At 38.6% G+C, this 17,600-nt stretch overlaps 1 long non-coding RNA gene across 1 annotated transcript in view; it reads right to left on the minus strand.

The window, feature by feature from the left end:
- LOC141577371 (uncharacterized) overlaps positions 1-17,600 on the minus strand; it is a 133,355-nt gene that overhangs the window by 91,426 nt on the left and 24,329 nt on the right. The window contains exon 3 of the long non-coding RNA XR_012506250.1: positions 15,449-15,524. This is a non-coding gene — a long non-coding RNA (uncharacterized LOC141577371). The remainder of the gene's footprint in view (positions 1-15,448; positions 15,525-17,600) is intronic.

Below are 17,600 nucleotides of genomic sequence, written 5' to 3' on the forward strand. Positions count from 1 at the left end.
TGTGGGCAGGGCTCACAGGAAGAAAGGTTCTCATCCAACTATTTGGTGCCCTGTAAATCCCGTCTGAGCATTTTCTATTGTAAATGGGAAATTTTGCAGCCTCTTGTTCATAGTACAAGGGATAGGAAACCAGCCATCCTTAAATGACATAAAAATAGAACCAACTCCTCCATTTAAATTTCTGGAAACTTTTCCTTGAAATGTTGCCTTCAGGTCTCTCCTACCCAATTACTTTGCACTAGGTCTGCTCAGCCACTGTCCTAGATGATCAAGCCTGACTCCACGAAATATTCAATCACTCCACACCTCCGCCTGCTCCCTGGGCACCATGGCACGAGCTCTCCATCGTATTTTAGTCTGATTTTTACTTTCACTGGCAAATCTCAAAGTCATGAAACCACCAGCCATAAGAGATCAGTTACAGAGGAAACATTTCTTTAACACTCACTTAAAAACAAAACACAACAAAACTAACTTCAGTCCTTTGTCATTCTAAAGAAAAATGATCTATTTCTCTTTGTAAAAGTCATATTTACTTTACATTGCATCTGAAACTAAACTAGAAGAAGTCAATAACAAAAGAAAGAACCCCACCACACACACACACACACACACACACACACACACACACACACACACGAAAACGAAATAGCAATACATATAATTGGGAGATTTGGGAGGCTATTATTAAAGACTTGTGTAATGTGCTACACCCTAAGAAACAGATTTGCACCAGATTTGCAAGCAGAAATTATCGGAGTACTTTGAGCCTCCTTCCGTGTGAATTTAACCTTTGGTTAGGTTCTAACTTTTCCTGTAGTAAATAGTCTTATGCACATTTGTATGAGGTATACAAAAAGTGCTTTCCATTACAGAGATGTATACTCGTATATTGGAGTATTACTGTAAGTAAAGAAAGCAAAATAAAATGTGATCGCTTCAAATAAAAACTATTGACAATATTCCTATCTAATCCCTTTCCATTGATTCCCTAAAAGTACCTTACTGAATCCAAAGTCTCTTGTTTCTTGACTAAATGGAACATTTCCAGACTGACCCTTTGGAGTATATATGCCACCAAGTAATTAACCTGTAATCTAGAGCCTTCTTTGGTTGGAAGATCTCTAAAAACCTTCCTGGATACTATTTAATCAATTCCAGAAAGATTCTCTATTAGCAAACAGAGACACAATACACATTCTTCTATGTACCTGAATATTGAAACAAAATAATGGTTTGTAGATGTTATAATAGACAGTGACCAGAATTTAGCATTATGTTTATGATTATTTATACTAATTTGAGTGCATTGATACATTCTCCAGAGCTACATTTTCTAATTCAGAAAACAAATGCATTTTCAGAATTTTAGGGGAAATATATGAAAATTCAAGCACTAGAATAACAAGCTACAAAAAAAAAGTCATTCCTGTTCTGAGGACTCAATTTATTTGAACAAACTTTAGTAGAAAAAAATAATATTCAATGAATATGAGGATGTTGGATCATTATTGTATTTACTTAAAATGAATTATTAATAATAGCTAAAAAGACATCATGATGCTGTAAGATGAAACTACTTCAGTGTAATTACTCTGTTAAGAACTATGAACACCTGAATAAAAATTTGTCAACAGAATTTTATAAAACCTTCCATAAAGTGATAATTTTCATAGAGGCCCTTGGTCAACATATCCCTTTAATGTTTTAAAGCTTTTCAGCATATTTTGACTATAATTTAGGAAAAAGAGGGGAGGTTATGGAAAATATTTACTACATGAATTTGTATATGTGTGATATAATCCTTTATTCACTGAAATTTCTATATCCATCTTCATTTCCCTGATAGTGTCACTCTAAAATGAAGAAAGGGAAAAGAAAATAAGTGCTTTTTTCACCTTCAATTCTCTAACCATCCTTAGCAAACACAAGTACCATGAGCTCCTCATTCCCAGTTATTAAAAAAAGAGAGACGCACAGAGCATGTTCGGGACCCCAGTGTCCCAAGGAGATGCCTCCTATTCTTAAGGACATCAGATGCTTAGAAAGAAGGACAGCTTTCTGATGAAAAAAAAGAAACAAGAATAGAATTTCAAGTTTTAGCTTTATGAGGTAAGTTCCTTTGCTTCAGAGAAGAACCAGGCAACTTTGACAGTCCTCACACATTCCTGGGAGGCAGTAGCATACCCTACCTTGCCCAGTGTTCATAATCATAACAATGAAATTACAGATTTTGCCCAAATAAGTCCATCTGTCAATCATACATGATAAATTGGATTGTGAACTTATTAGGATGATTTAAGTGTATTTAAATTGTCATTTGTGCTGTTAATGGAAATTTACATAAATGCAGACTAGCACCAAAGCCTATATAAGAAGGAAGATACTGTGTTTACCATAAATTAGGCAAAGTATTTGGTTTAATATTTGATGCATCTGAATATTTTTCATTAGCATTTCAGGTTTCTCTTTCTGCATCCTCTCACTCATTGTTCATGAATAATGGAGAGAGTCTAACGTAACCAACCTCCTTCCCATTCCCCTTGGTTGGGACTGAGCCATCTGTTAGTGGGCACATTCAGTGGGGTGGGGCAGTTAGGGATAGAGTTAGGGCTAGGGCTGAGAGAAAAGCCTGTAAGATGAGAATATTGGCTATTTAGGGGTATTGAAAAGATAGATAGATGGATAGATAGGTAGGTAGGTAGATAAACTGAAGACAATGGGAAGCAGATTTCTTACTATTGAAGAAGGTAGTTACAACTATGGAGACAGGGAATGCTGGAATTAATCCTGCAGTCCTAAATTGGAACTGAAAGTGTTGGTATGGAATCATGGTTTAAAAATAGAAATAGAAATAGATACAGCTGTATGTGTGCCCGTGTAGGTGTGTGGACACATGCATCTTTCCTTAGCTGTCTGCAAAAAGGGACTAGATACAACGACACCCTGGTAACAACAAGCATCCCAGGTACTCACATCTTTATTTCTAAGTAGCATTCTCTACTAAAAGAAACAAAGGGTCCTGGAGAAATAACTGAATGTGGGGCCGGAGTGGGAAACAAGATAAGCCTGGAATATCTTATGACAGAGAGTGAAAACATTTTCAAAGAATTATGTCAAAAGGACACAGGAGCCAGGTGAAGGGGTTTCCATTGGCTAAGCCTGGGATAATTTGTTCAAGATATATAATAATAATAATGGATTGAAAAACACTGGATAAAACAGGAATCTGAGTCAAAACTGGTATAGATGATAGGTGTAGATAGATAAGTGATAGACAGTGCGAGTTTCTCCTATAGTGAAGGGAAAACTGTCTTACAGTAGAATGCCGTGTGTGTAAAAGGAATGATAGAATTTATGAAATCATCATTTGCCAGCGATTATAGAAATAATTGATTCAGATAAGACTCACCAAAGAATACTAAAACAAGTGGGTAAAAGTTTGATGAGGGACAGGATATTCACACAGTCTCCAACTTTTCTCCACAAATCACTTAGTTTCTCATCAATTAATAGGTACAAAACACATACTAAGTAATCTTACAATGAAGAAACCTGGAAAATTTCATCTAAAGTAAATTATAAAAGGTAAAGGCACCAAAAATATGGGTATCTTATACCTCCAGACATGATGCACTTAGAAGAACACACTTTACTTCTATGATACTTCTGCCCAAAATGCATAAATCACAAGAAAACATCAGGCAAGTCATAATTGTGGGACACTCTACCAAATAATTGGCTTGTACTCTTCAAACATATCAGTCATGAAAGACGAGGGAAGACTGATGATTGGTTCCAGATTGAGAGAAAATGAAGAAATATGATAACAAAATACAGCATGTGATCTTGGATTAGATCCTAGACTTTATAAAGGAAATTATTAGGACAATTGGTAAAATGTGAATGGGTCTATACATTAGGTGGTAATATTTTATCAGTATCAATTACTTGAATTAAAAGATTTGACTATGATTACATGAGAGACTGTTTTAGGAAATACACATTGAGGTATTAAAGGGCAATAGGGTACCATGTCTGAAACCAAATCTCAAATCTTTCAGAAAAATATAATATGCACATCGTGTGTGTGTGTGTGTGTGTGTGTGTGTGTGTACAAGAGATAATGGTAAAATAAATGTACTAAAATGTCAGTATTTGGGAATCTGATTGAAGGATATACCACAGATCTTTGTGCTGTTTTTGCATCTTTTCTGTAAGTTTAAAATTATTTCAAAATGAAAAGTTAAGGAAAAAACTCAATTATCCCCACCCCTTAATAAAAGAGCATGAAATCACAATTTTTAAAAAGCCAAAAAACACAAATGCACACCAATACAAGAAGTAATGGTCCAGAGAGTCTATAAAATGATTCAGAGTAGTATTAAACTATCAAAATACAACAAGGAAAAATGGTTGTCTATTTCACCCAGGTCTGTCTTCCAGGAGATGGATATCAGCATTTGGGTTCCAAATTTATGTCCACTTTTCTTTATTTCAATTTATTGATTTCTAGTTTCTCAAAGAATCATTTTGGTAGATTGCCTCCCTTTTCGGTATCTCTCAGTGAGGCCACTTTCCAAATATCCTTCTAAAGTTTTATAAATGTTCTCAACATGATCACATATCATCTCTCTCTCCTGGAGGAAAAGAGAGACTTCTAAATTCCTAGACAACTCCTAAACAATATCTAGCATGTTAATTTGCGGTGTTGTGCCTAAAAATGATCCCTTTTCTCCCCTAGATTTTGGAGTTAAAGTAGGGAAACTTAGACAGGACGCAGAAAAGATACTGAGTAGATACTGAATATCTGCAGCCTCTGTTTCTTTACAAGATAGGAATTGTATAATATAGCTCATTTTATCTTTTCTTTCTGAGTTTCTCTGATTGTGGATATTGAGTTTCATGATTAAAGTTTAGATCTTCTAGGTATGATGCTTTTAAAAACAGAATCTTGGTAAGTCTCAATTTTATGTGTGTTATAAACCACAATAAGCAATACTTTCCCTGTGTCATATCCTTCTAAGTTTCCAAATTCTTGATCAATTAGATTAGAAATGTTTTAGGAAGATAAAAACTCCCTCAAAAGAAACTAAATAGTGTCTTTGCTGCATTTGGAAGATAAAGTACTTGAGTTTGGGTAAAAATCTATTGTTACAGAGGACCCAGCCAGATCCAAAATGATAATGATGGTGGTGGTGGTGGTGACGGTGCTGATGATGGTGAAGGAGGAGAGAAGGGGGAAGGAGATAAAATGATGATGATAATTACTACACATGCTAACATTTGAGAACTTACATATGCCCCTCTTTCAATGTCTTACATGCCCTTGACATATTTAGTCTTTAAAATAACTCTAAGAAGTAGGTATTATTACTATGCCCACTTTACAAATAAAGAAACTGAGTTCCAGAGAGACAGGTAAGTTGCCAGAGGTCACAGAACCCATAAAATGCAGAGCCAGGCTCCAAACCCAGGTCAGTAGGTCTCTTTCCCCCTAACATGTTGAGTTAGGAGTTTTGGCCCCCTCTACAAACACACACACACAACTGCTAGATTCCCCAAATTTTCACAGAACTCAGGAGTTGAGTGGGAAAGAATTGTAAGCCTGTCTACTGTTGTAGGTCAGATATCTAGACATGTCTGACACACCTTCGAGGCAAGGGGACCATGGAAGCAAGATTGTAGGTAGCAACCAAGAAGCCCGTGTGTGTGTGTGTGTGTGTGTGAGAAAGAGAGAGGGAGAGACTGAGATTCGTAAGTAAGGGCAGCCTCCACAACTGCTTGAAAGGAAAGGGAGCAGTGGTTCAAGATATAAAGGACACTGCCCTGGAATCCACCCTAACTTAAGAGTCAGGGAGAGTTCTCTGCCCTGGGACGATGAAGACTAAATTGCCAAAACAAAAGAAATGCAACTGAAAGTTCAAGCAACCCTGCTGGCTGGCCCTTTCCCATGCCCACAACTGAACAGGGGAATGTCAGAGGGGACAGGCACTTGCAGAGGACAGTGGGGAGAGCAGGGAACCTAACTGTGTTTGAGGTAGAGGATGTGTCACCACCACTGTCTGGGCAGCGTAAGGTGACATGAGCAGCCAGGTGGCATCGAGCAGTCCAGCACTCAGCCACCAAGTGGGACAGGCTGAGCAAGAACTACAAGCAAAGGCAGCCTAAAGCAGGTGGGCTGCCTTGTGCTTTTCACATGAGGAAACCTTCCTTAGAGGCTGAACTGATACCCAAGAAAGCAGAAGGCCTGAGTTCTCTCTTTGAGGGGCAAGAGTTCTTGAGTTCTGAGCTTTAGGAGTAAAGTCTTCCAGTGACTCATTCTCAGATCCACATGCTCTTGGCACCCAAGGACGTTTGGGTTAACACGAACATTAAGCAGAATGCTCTATGACATTTACTTGCTATTAATGCGTTCTTAAGATCCCTACTTTTACCACATAACTTTCTGTTATAAAGATGAGCCAGGAACAAACAAACAATTAGGAGTCTGTGTATTTTCCTGACAAACCATCCAACCTTCTAAATGTAAAAAGTGATGTTTTGCTCTTTTATGCTGTTCTTCCCAAATACGGGTAAAAAATTGTTTAGACATTTAAATGAATCTGGCACACTACCATGACACTTCATTTATTCACTCATTCAGCAAAAATTTGTTGAGTGCTTACTCTGTATCAAGTGGTTGATACACAGTGTGAACAAAGTTTATAATGTGGGGAGAGAGATCATTAACTCTGTGCATAATTAATTAGTTAATTATTTGGGATGTTACATGGCATAACAGCTATGGAGAACAGAAAAAAAAGTAGAGCAGAATAAAGAGAATCAAGAATTACAGACAAGGAGAAGGTTGCAGTTCCAAATAGTATGAATAGTTTTAATGTGTAGTAATGGGAACAAGTCAGAATTGTTTCATCTCACCCATTCCCAGGCTGTCTCCAAATGTGCTGCCAATAACCAACTGTAAAGTTGTCCAAATGAGAATTTCCAGTTGGAAAATTTAACTGGAATCATTGAAATTATTAAATGTAATAAGTTAATTTTGTGTATTATGGTATAATTGAATGATCCATTATAGAACTACATGCTTTTAGAATTGAAACAGTTTAATTAGAAAACTGTTGACTGCTCATCCCACAGGTAAGAAAACCAGATGCTGGGAGGTTAAGTGATTGGCCCCAAATCACTCAGCCATTAAATGGCATAAAAAGACCCAAAATATAGTTCCATCCAATAAAGGTCTTCTTTGTAAACACAATTTTCAGATTTTCCATAACAAATTTACTCTTCTTATTTCCTGTTTAGCTTTTATTCCTCCTTCCCACACTATCCCCAATTCACCCTGCTTCTCTCTGCCTTGCCCTTAGCTATGTGGTGTGGTGTAAATGTGTGTGTGTCCTTTTGGTGTTTCTTTATGTAAGTACAGGAAAGTATGAATACATCATTCAATCCCTTTTAAAGACAAAAGTAACATATGGACACCGTTCTGGACCTTCGTTTAGCTGCCTTTTTAAAAGAGATCTCCTACCTATTCCCTAGCCCCGCCCCCCCCCCCCCCCCCCCGGTTCCCATCTTGCAGTGAAGGACACAATGCCAGCAGTGATCTTTTCTTAGCAGAGATTGGGACTAGGGAAGAGTTCTTTAATCACAATTTCAGTTAGAAAGGCTGCAGGTTGACTGCAGATAACAGAAACCTGACTTACAGAGGCTCGAACAAATAGGTATTTTATTCTTCTCTTATAACAAGAACTCCCGAGGTAGGTGGTTGCTGGCACTGAGTCAGTAGCTCAGAAATGAATCAGGGATCTGGATCTTGTTTTTTCTTGCTACCATTCTTGAGAGTTGGCTTTTACCTGCTTGCTGTTGCCTTGCAATTGTAAAAAGCTACTGCACCTTTAGGCATTATCTACACTGGAAGGGAGAGGGATTATTAAAAGTCCTCTTTCTCAAGCAGCTTTGTATTATCGTTCAGGAAGGAGAGTCTCCCTGCCGATCCTCCCATTATACCCCAGATCTGAGTGGCCAGAACTGAGACACATGCTCCTCCTAGGCCAATCACAGGCCAAGAGGAAACACATCACCCTGGTCCATATAAATCCATCAGCCCTGGAGGCCAAAGGTGGGATCCCATCCTCCCAGAGATCCAGGAATTTTTGCCCTCTACCTGAGCAAAACAAGGTCTTTTTTTTTTTTTCCAGCAAGAAATAAAAGGGCCAAGAATGATTACTAGGTGGACAACAGCCAATATCACTAGTAGTCACTACTTGTATGTTTTATATCTTAAGAAGCGTGAGGGTTCTATTAGCTGTTGAAGGTAAATTCCATCTTCTCACAACCCACCCATTGTTTTATGAGGTGTCCTTGCTTTAATATAGTCTTTCAAGGACACAGATTAAAAAATTAAGAGGAAAATTACATGAGAACAAGAAAATGAAAGGGTTGGGGGGTTTAATTTCTTTTATGATCTGTGAGGAGAGGAAAAGGAAAGCAGGGCTTCTGTACTTGGCTGGTTATGTCAGAATACAGAACCCTTGCTCTAGTAGGGCTGTTCCAAATGACACAACAAATATAGATGTAAGCAAAGATACACATATCCTAGCTCTGTCTTTCTTAATACGTACTAATTACAAAGGGAAAATGATTAACTTTACAGTGGCAGACATCACCTTAATCAAGGGATCAATGTTAACATCACCCATAATGAGATCAGTGGAAACCATTTGCCACCTGATAGGATGCAATGAGAACAATAACTTGTCAAATATCTACAACCTGTATCTAATCATGAGGAAACATCAGACTGATTTTAAGTGGAACGTAACTGATTTTAAACGGAAGCCCAAATAAAGGATAATCTACAAATTGACTGGCTTGCAATCATCAAAAGTGTCAAGGTCATAAAAGGCAAAAGACGAAAAGGAACTGTTCTAGAGTGAGCACAGAAACTAAAACTCAGTGACAGCTACATGCAACACATGATTCTGGACTGAATCCTTTTGCTATAAAGGACATTCTTAGAGCAATTAACAAAACTGGAAAGGAGTCTGGGGATTAGATGGCTGGAACACAGATGTTAATTTCCTGATATTGGTGTTTGTATTAAGGGTATGCAGGAGAATGCCCTTTTTGTAGGAGATACACACCATAAGTATTTAGAAGTGATGGAACACAATGTCAGCAACTTACTCTCAAGAGGCTCAGAAAAAAATAGGATTTTTGTATTATCCTTGCAAGCTTTCTATAAGTTTGAGACTGTTTCAAGATAAAAACACTCTTCTGTTGTTTTCACTTAATGATACACAGAGATGCCAATTCTTTGTAATGGCTGCATAGTATTTCATCATAGGACTGTAACTAGTTTTCTATTGACAGATATTTTCATCACTTCAATCTGAGGCTATTACAACCTATACTGCAAAGAATATTTCTGTACCAATAGTATTTTGCACGTGTGCCACTTTATCTATAAAATGAATATCTAGAAGTAGCAATTATCATAACTGATTTTAAATGGAAGCCATGTTCCAAGATACATAGTGCACAAGGCAAAATGAATGAAACAGTAACTAAAAGTACTTTTTAGGCCGATTGATTTGGTTTAATATTTTCATTCTTTGATTCAACAAATTTTGTTTGATTCACTACTGTACAGTAAGTTCCATATTAATTCTAGAAACAATCATAATCTTTTACCTTCAAAAGGTGTGAAAGTTTGAGAGATTTAGCAGGTGAAAGTTAATCAAAATTTTCTTCCAACTTAAGAAATGTTTTCATATTGATAATTTTTAAATCCAAGAATAAACAATTAGTAACTTTTTTCCCCATAAGGTGTATAGAAGAATTTTGTCAACAAGGAAAGGAAACCCTTTACAAGTTTTAGACACTTCACTAAGATTATCTTATCAGCCTTCATGTTACCATTAATACTATATTAATTAGTATTGTCATTGTTATGCTCATTTCAGATAAGTCCAACCAGCAGTTTGACACCCTGATTTCTGATTTTTCCTTCACTTTAAGGTTTCACTGTGCTTCCCTGGATGTAACTTTTGTCAACCAGCTCCTGAAAAATGGAGAACAATAGCCCATCTCTTCAAGAACAAAATATTATTTTCAAGGTTGTTTTTTCCACACATTTTTCAGAAAAAATTCAGAAGTAAATACATTCATAAAAATGTTTCAAACATAAGTGGAGGCCACTAAAGACACCACTCTAGGAAATTGACACTTAACAGAGCTGACAAATTGCATAAATGGCCTTTTATGGATATTGATGCCAGCTGTGCAGACAGAGGAGGCTCTCCGTCAAGAATTTATCAAGGAGACCCACAAAATAAATAGTTGTGCAAATCTCAGATATTCCTAGCCAGAGTTGTTAAGGAATAAATAATAACAAACAATTAAGACTCTAATTACAAGGAAATAAATCTCCTAAGGTCAAAAAAGTAATTCCTCTAAATTGAGGGCCTTTGGTGAAAAGGGTTTGAGTTGGATCTAGAGCCATAGTCCAAATCTGAAGTCAGTCTCTGGTTTTTAAAGGGCCAGGCAAATCTTTGGATACAGAAGGGTGTAGTTAGTGGTTGGGAGCATAGGGATGGCTCCCTCCCTCCGTATTTTATAGTGTGAGCATCCCACAGGTCAGTGATTTACCTTCTGGGAGTCTCAGGTTCTTCAGCTATCAAATGGAGATAATAACTCCTACTTATATTGTTTCCTAACAAAACAGCCTAACCTAACTGCAGCCCATCTGCGATATGTTGAAATTTGCATATAATCATGCAGTTTGATTTTTGTTGGGCACCTTAGTTAACAAATCATTAAAGAGCTGTCCTTAGCCCACCTCGCCTGTCTCCACACTTCCCCTAGTAACTTAAACTTCAGAAATGATCCCCACAATACCACACTGTAGTTCCCCATGCTGTTTCACTTCTGTGTTATTCATGATCAGCTCAAGGGTGACATCCGCCTGGAAGCCTCCTCTCCCACGGGTACCAGCCAAGTCCTGCAGGTGCATGTGTGCCTCTGTGCCTTGGGTAGGGGCTGGGTAGGAAATAGGGAGAGGAGGGATATACAGGAAGTGAGAGAGGCATGAGGATGAAGAGGTCCTTTGGGGTCAGATTGGGAATCGCCTTATATGTTACTACGCTAAGGAGTTTGGCCAAATCTTAAGAGCAAAGTCTTACGGAGGCTACAAAGGGTTTGCGTAGAACAGTAGCAGGATACGAGACTTTTTATTTATGAAGATGACCTGGCTGCAGTGAGGAGGATAGACTGGATCCAGGTTGGACGATGAGAACAATTCTCCCTGCAAGCTTCCTTCTCTTCTCCTATGGGTTTCGCAGGAGTTGGTTGGTGTATGGGCACAGTGGGGTGGCATTTCACAGGGATTCTGGTGGGGTGGGCATCAGGGACCTTAGGCCTGAGTCTGCCTATGGCAGCCCAGCCTTTTCCCAAGCTCTGCTCTCAGTATTCCTTTCCTTTTAACAGAGAAGACAGAAGGCAACACCAATATATTCTAATAATGAAAAAGTGAACAGAGAGTTGGAGAAACGGGGCAGGATGCTTATAAAGCTAGTTACCACTTTTGCACATGGACTCCCTGCAAATAGGGGCTTTTCCTATTTCAGTGGTTCTCAAATTTTAGCATGTACTGTAATCACCTGGGGAATCAGCAGTAGTCACCAATAATCACCGTAGAATCAGCAGTTCTAATTCTGTAGGTCTAGGGTGGTGCCAATAACTTGCAATTCTAGCAAGATCCCGTGTGAGTCTGATGCTACTGGTCTAGGGACCACACTTTGAGAATCATTGTCCTATTTTCCTTCTTTCAATACCTTCAATAACCTGCATGATGGTATTATTTCAACAGAAGAAAACAACGATCGGAGGACTAAGTAACCTGTCCCCTGTCCTAGGTAATAAGTAGAAAACAAAACTTTGGAGCCAGGTTGTGTTTGGCTTAAAAGCCCACGTTTTCTCCACTTTGTGCTCCCCTTTCTTCCATATCTGTCTTGAGACAGAGGGAGCTCACAGCTAGTTTCTTTCCATCAATGTCAATTGCCAACAGCTATTAGGTGTGAGGGCGGAGCTTAAAGGAACATGTTGTAGTCTTGAACGTTTCTTTTTCTCCAAAAACCATTTCAACTCCACAAGCTGTGGTTCGTCACTCTGGCCCAAGGGTGCTATCCAGATCCTGGCTGGGCAGCTGCTCATAGAACACTTGCTGTGACCGAGGATCCATAGGCAACACAACACCTGAAGTCTGCGATCTGGCCACATGCATCTGGCCCTTGAGGCCCTTTCCAGTAAGTTTGAGCCTCTCCCATGCTTGTGCTAGTTCCCCTAAGCACAGCCACAACCGGGTGGTTTCATACGGAATTGCCCACCCGTGCTCTCTGTGGGCCTTTCCCCTTTATTCCCTTTAAATATTTCCACATGCTATGGATGCCCTGCAAACTCTACTTCTGACTTGGGATCTTTTTTTTTTTTTTTTTTTGAGCAGCATCATTTGCTGGTTGTCCACTTTGGACTAGGGAGAGAAAAAACACCCAGAAAAGCATTCACTTTGATTATACCTGTGCTTTGGAATTAATTAAATGCTCTACGGTAATAAGTATGTAAAAAGCCAAGATCCTTGTTTTTGGCCAAAGAAAACATTTTGACCCAGTGTTTCATTGTTGCTGGGTTGTTTTTTTTTTTTTTAATGTAATACTCAACCTATAAAGTAGGCAAGGTTTGTTTGAGGAATTTTTAAAATTATTTCCTTCTGTGTTATTTACAATGCATATGTTCCCTTATTGTAATAACAAAGAAGGCTCATTGCCTTGAACCTTTTTTCTTCTGAGTAAGATTTTTTTTTTCCCAAATGGGGAGATAGTAAGCATCAATAATAAATTTTATCCACCTAATTTCACCCAAAGCAGGACTTGATAACCCTCCTGAACTTCCAAACTTACCTCCTCAGTATAGTTCTTTTTTTCAATTGAAGTGTAATTGACTTACAGCGCTGTGTTACTTTCAGGTGTACAGCAAAGTGATTCAATTATACTATCTATATCTATATCTACATCTATACGTATCTCAGTACAGTTCTTATTGACATAGTTTAGTATTCCTTGACTCTAGGTAGCATTTTTGTCCATGTATTTTGTTTGTTTAATTATCAGACTGTATATAGTTTAGATACATAAAAAATTTATTTTCATAAATATAAATTTTTAAAACCTAATGTATTCTTCCCCTTCCTCTACTTTGTCTCCTTCTCTTTTCCCTCTTTCTTCTTTTCTGTTCTCCCTTTCCATCCCTCCCCTTCCTCTCCCAACGGTTCAGCCTAAAAGCTTAGGTAGGGCTGAGCCAGACAGACACAGTGGGAGACAGACAGGATAGTTCAGCTTTGGAATGTTAAAACTCTAGTGAGGTGAGGAAGGTTCACAATAGGTCCTGATGGGTGGCCCACCATGTGAGGTTGCTAAATTTAGCAAATTAAAAACCAGGAAGCCTAGTTCAATTTAAATTTCAGTTAAACAATGAATTATGTTTTTAATATAAGTATATCTCATGCAATATTTGGGACGTATTTACATTAAAAAAATTACTGTTTACTTGAAATTCAAATTTAAGTGACTGTCCTGTATTTTATCTGCCAACCCTACTAGTGTGGGCTGTCAGAGCTCAGTCTAGATGAGAAGAGCATCCATATGGGGAAGGGGGCAGTAGGGACACTGTCAGTGTCAGTCAAGTGGGATGACAAGGATATCCCTAAAGCAGAGGGACAATGGATCAAGGGATCACTTATTAAGGAAACATATTGAGGATAATGTTGAAGATGGGTGCTACAAATTTGGAAAGGAAAAAATCTATAACAAATCTGCGTTGCAGGATTGGGATTGGAGATACCACTGTGAATTCATGGTTGATCATTTGAAAATGTAATACATATTTGCTTTATATGCATAAGATGAGTTGCAGCAGTGTTTACCTCTAGGGAGTAGAACTGAGTAGCTGGGACATGAGACGGAAAAATTACTTTTCCTTATATTTCCTTTGCTACTTTTAAAATTTTGTGCCATGTGCTCATATTAACTGCACAAGACAGTATTTTTTAAACATTTAAACATGAAAAGAAATAGAATTGGGTTTATTTCAAATCCAAATTTTAGAGGTGGTTGGGACTTCAGAGATTTTTCGAAACCAAATTCCTGAATTTAAGATGGCATGACTGAGGACTAGATTCTTGCCCTTGGGCAAGTTGCTCGCATCTCTGAACCTCTCTCCCACCACAGAACAGAGCACAAAGCAAGGGCTCTGGAGGCCACCTGCTCAGGAATAAGTCATGCCCATCTTCACCTATCACAGTGCATGACCTTGGGCAAGTCAGCTGGCGTCTTTACACGGAAGGCTCTTCATTTGTTACAACTGTGTTAACTTTATTTCATCAAATCTAACATGGCTTAGATTGTTTAAAATACACCATTATTTTATGTTCCATCAAGAATTTTAAAAGTGCTGAGATTAATTGTGAGATGGCAACCCCCAGAGATGCATGTTGACTTCAGCCATGTTAAAATGTGAAAAAATACACATCTTAGGATCAATGTAATCTGATAGTATTTATCAAAGGGAAAAGATACATAATATAAAAGGTTGTCCATTGGTAGTTGGATGAAATTGGATAAATAAGTGGACAAAGGGAAGAAAATCAGGCTGGCATTTAAAAACATTACAAGGATAGGGGAGAAAAGAAACAATGAGAAGATACAATGGGAAGTAAATACCTCAGTCTTTGTACAATTTGGATCAAGAAAGCATAGACAGTTTGCACACACACTTGGAAGTAAACAAAAAACATAAACAAAATAGAATTGGAGTACTTCCCAGGAAGACAGGCACCGGCGTCAAATAATTTGGCCAAGAATTGAAACCCATTCCCTGTTTTATGATGACATATTAACCGGAGGCAGCAGATGTGCAATTCTAAGTTGGATACAAAGAAGTAGGCAACACTGACGACCACCCAGGCTGGGTGAGGGTAGAGACTGCCTCTGGGCCAGCACGTGGGTAAAGTCAAAAGGAGCAACAAAATAAGAAGGGGCTTTTGTGAGATTTGTAAAATATGTCAATCTAAGCATGAATGCCAGGGAACTTTAGTGGGAACTGTGGGCCTGTTCCCTTCTTCCGTTGACCCTGATGAGATACACAAATTGAAAAATAACGTGGTTGTGTATCCAGGTTACCCCTCCCATTCCACCAGCTAATCAGTACCATGCCCCAAATCTGAATGCAGGAAGGAGGCAACCCTGTTTCCAGAAGGAGGCAGAGGCTCTCCCTGGTGTCCCAGCCCAGGATGAGAGGTGTCCAGGCAGTCGGTCGATCAGGTCAACTCGACCTTACGATCACCTAGAAGGATGAGGTTGGAGAGTGGGGTGGGGCAGAGGGAGTAAACACTTACCTCACAGAGGTGCTGAGAGAATTAAATGAATGACATCACCACATTTGGCACAGGGTAAGTGCTCAATAAATATCACCTATTGGTAAATGGGGAAAAAAAAAAGCTTCATCACCCATAAAGTGTTATACAAATATTTCTATTGTATAGTTTATCTTAAACACCACCACGATTAGAGCCTGATCCTTGAGGCACACAATCTAGACCGCTCTGCAACCTGCCACGTGATGCTTATTTCTTGCCCTATTACTTTAAATTGAACCCTTTTCCAATAAACTGCATTATATAAACTTGTTCATAAGCAATAGTTTTGTGCATGGGGCGCTGTGTATCTTTCAAATATTTCCATAATACATACACACAATGTAATATAGGAACATAGATTTTTCTTTTAAAGAGCAAAGCTTCAGCAGTTTCTCCTGAATTTTATTCTGTCATTTGACTACATTATATTTCTGATGTTCAATTTGTGCTGAGTACATTACGGACTTCTCTAGGGAACAGAAAGAAAAATTTTTAAGTAAACATAAAATACTGTGATAAATCAAAACATGTGAATGAGATTTCTGTTAAAAGTGTTCCAGGCGGTTGTGAGACTTGAAATAAAGCTCTGTCTTTAACCTAATAAAGACCATTAACCCAAAAGCAACAACAAAATAATAAAAACTTAATTTTTATTGAAGTAATGCATAGGCTTATTTTAAAAGGTTAGTTGTTACATAAATACAAAGAGAATCTTGCTGTAAATTAATTGTAAAGAAACTTAAAAAGTTGTGAATTCTGTGCCATCTAATTGAAGCTAGCAATAAGAAGTGAAAATTAGTTGGAATCCATATATAATGGCTTATATCATAAACCAGCCATAGCATCTCTCATGCTGAAAAGGCAACCGTATTCTAAGTATCATGGACTATCACCTCTTTATTAGGTCTACGAGAGTCGGACCTTGCCTGGCCCACTCACAGCTGTATTCCCAGTAACTAGAACAATACTTGCTGTTGTAGGGCTCAATATATATTTTCTAAATGAATAAATGAATGAATAATTCATATAGACACTCAGTGATATAAGAAATTCCAGTCATCAATGTCCCAAATGTAAAGAACAGGTCACTAGGGAATGATAAGTGAATATACAAAAAAGTCCTGTGAGCTTGCAGGTTTGGCACAGGTCAAAGTGCAGTGGCACAGAGATCTAAAAATGTTAACTCAGCTAACTAACCAACTGTGTTTAGTAAGTCACATAACTAAGCCACTTACCTTCTCTGATTTCAGTTTTCTCACCCCTAAAATGAGTTGGGGAGGGGGACTAGCTGGAATTAATGACTTTGAGGGCTCTTCTAATTCTAAAATTCTCTGATGCTGTGAAATATGAGGCATCAGATTTACGTGTGCATTTACAACTTGAGATGAAAACAGAGAAACCTATAGCTAAATCGCTATCAAAATTGGCAATGTGGTAGAGACTTCTGGGTCCCCAAACTTGTTCTCCCCTTCTTCCTGGGAAAAAGTTTAGGCTGCATTTCCCATCCTCCTCTGCAGTGTGGGGTGGCCACATGTCCAAGTTCTAGGAATGGAAGGTGAGGAAATGGTGTGTACCACTTTGAAGCATGGCTTAGGAAACCTTCTATGTGTGCCCCTCCAAACCCTTCCCCTGCCTGCTGTCTGGAATGGTGACACCCCCACCCCCTAGAGTAGCCTGAGAAGCCATGTGTTGAACATAGTAGAGTCACCATCAGTCTGATCTCTGGATAACTTGGTGGAGAACACCTACTCCCTCTCTCACCACGAAGTGTTGGGAGACCAGTCTCCATGGGTCTCCCATGTGTCTGTGTGTCCTGTGAGCAGAGGCACTGGCTGCCTTTGTTGCAGGCTATCTTTTCAAAGATGTTAATATGGTGAACAGCCTTGGAAGACAGAGACAGTGTCTCCCTTAGAAACAAAGTGCAGGTCTCTTTATTGTTCAGTATAATCAAGGTAATACCTCCCTGTGGGGCAAGGGGCAGTTTTGCTTGCAGCTCACTATGAAACATCCACGTTCGTAGGCTTAAGGATTCTTATCTTTGACTCAAACCCACTCTACATGCAGTGTTCACATCATGCCTGTAGGACATGGGGAACACGGAGAAATGACACAAACATGAAGTTCACCCTGC

The sequence above is a fragment of the Camelus bactrianus genome, chromosome 4 (genome assembly GCF_048773025.1).
Source record: "Camelus bactrianus isolate YW-2024 breed Bactrian camel chromosome 4, ASM4877302v1, whole genome shotgun sequence".
In the NCBI taxonomy this organism is placed as follows: domain Eukaryota; kingdom Metazoa; phylum Chordata; class Mammalia; order Artiodactyla; family Camelidae; genus Camelus; species Camelus bactrianus.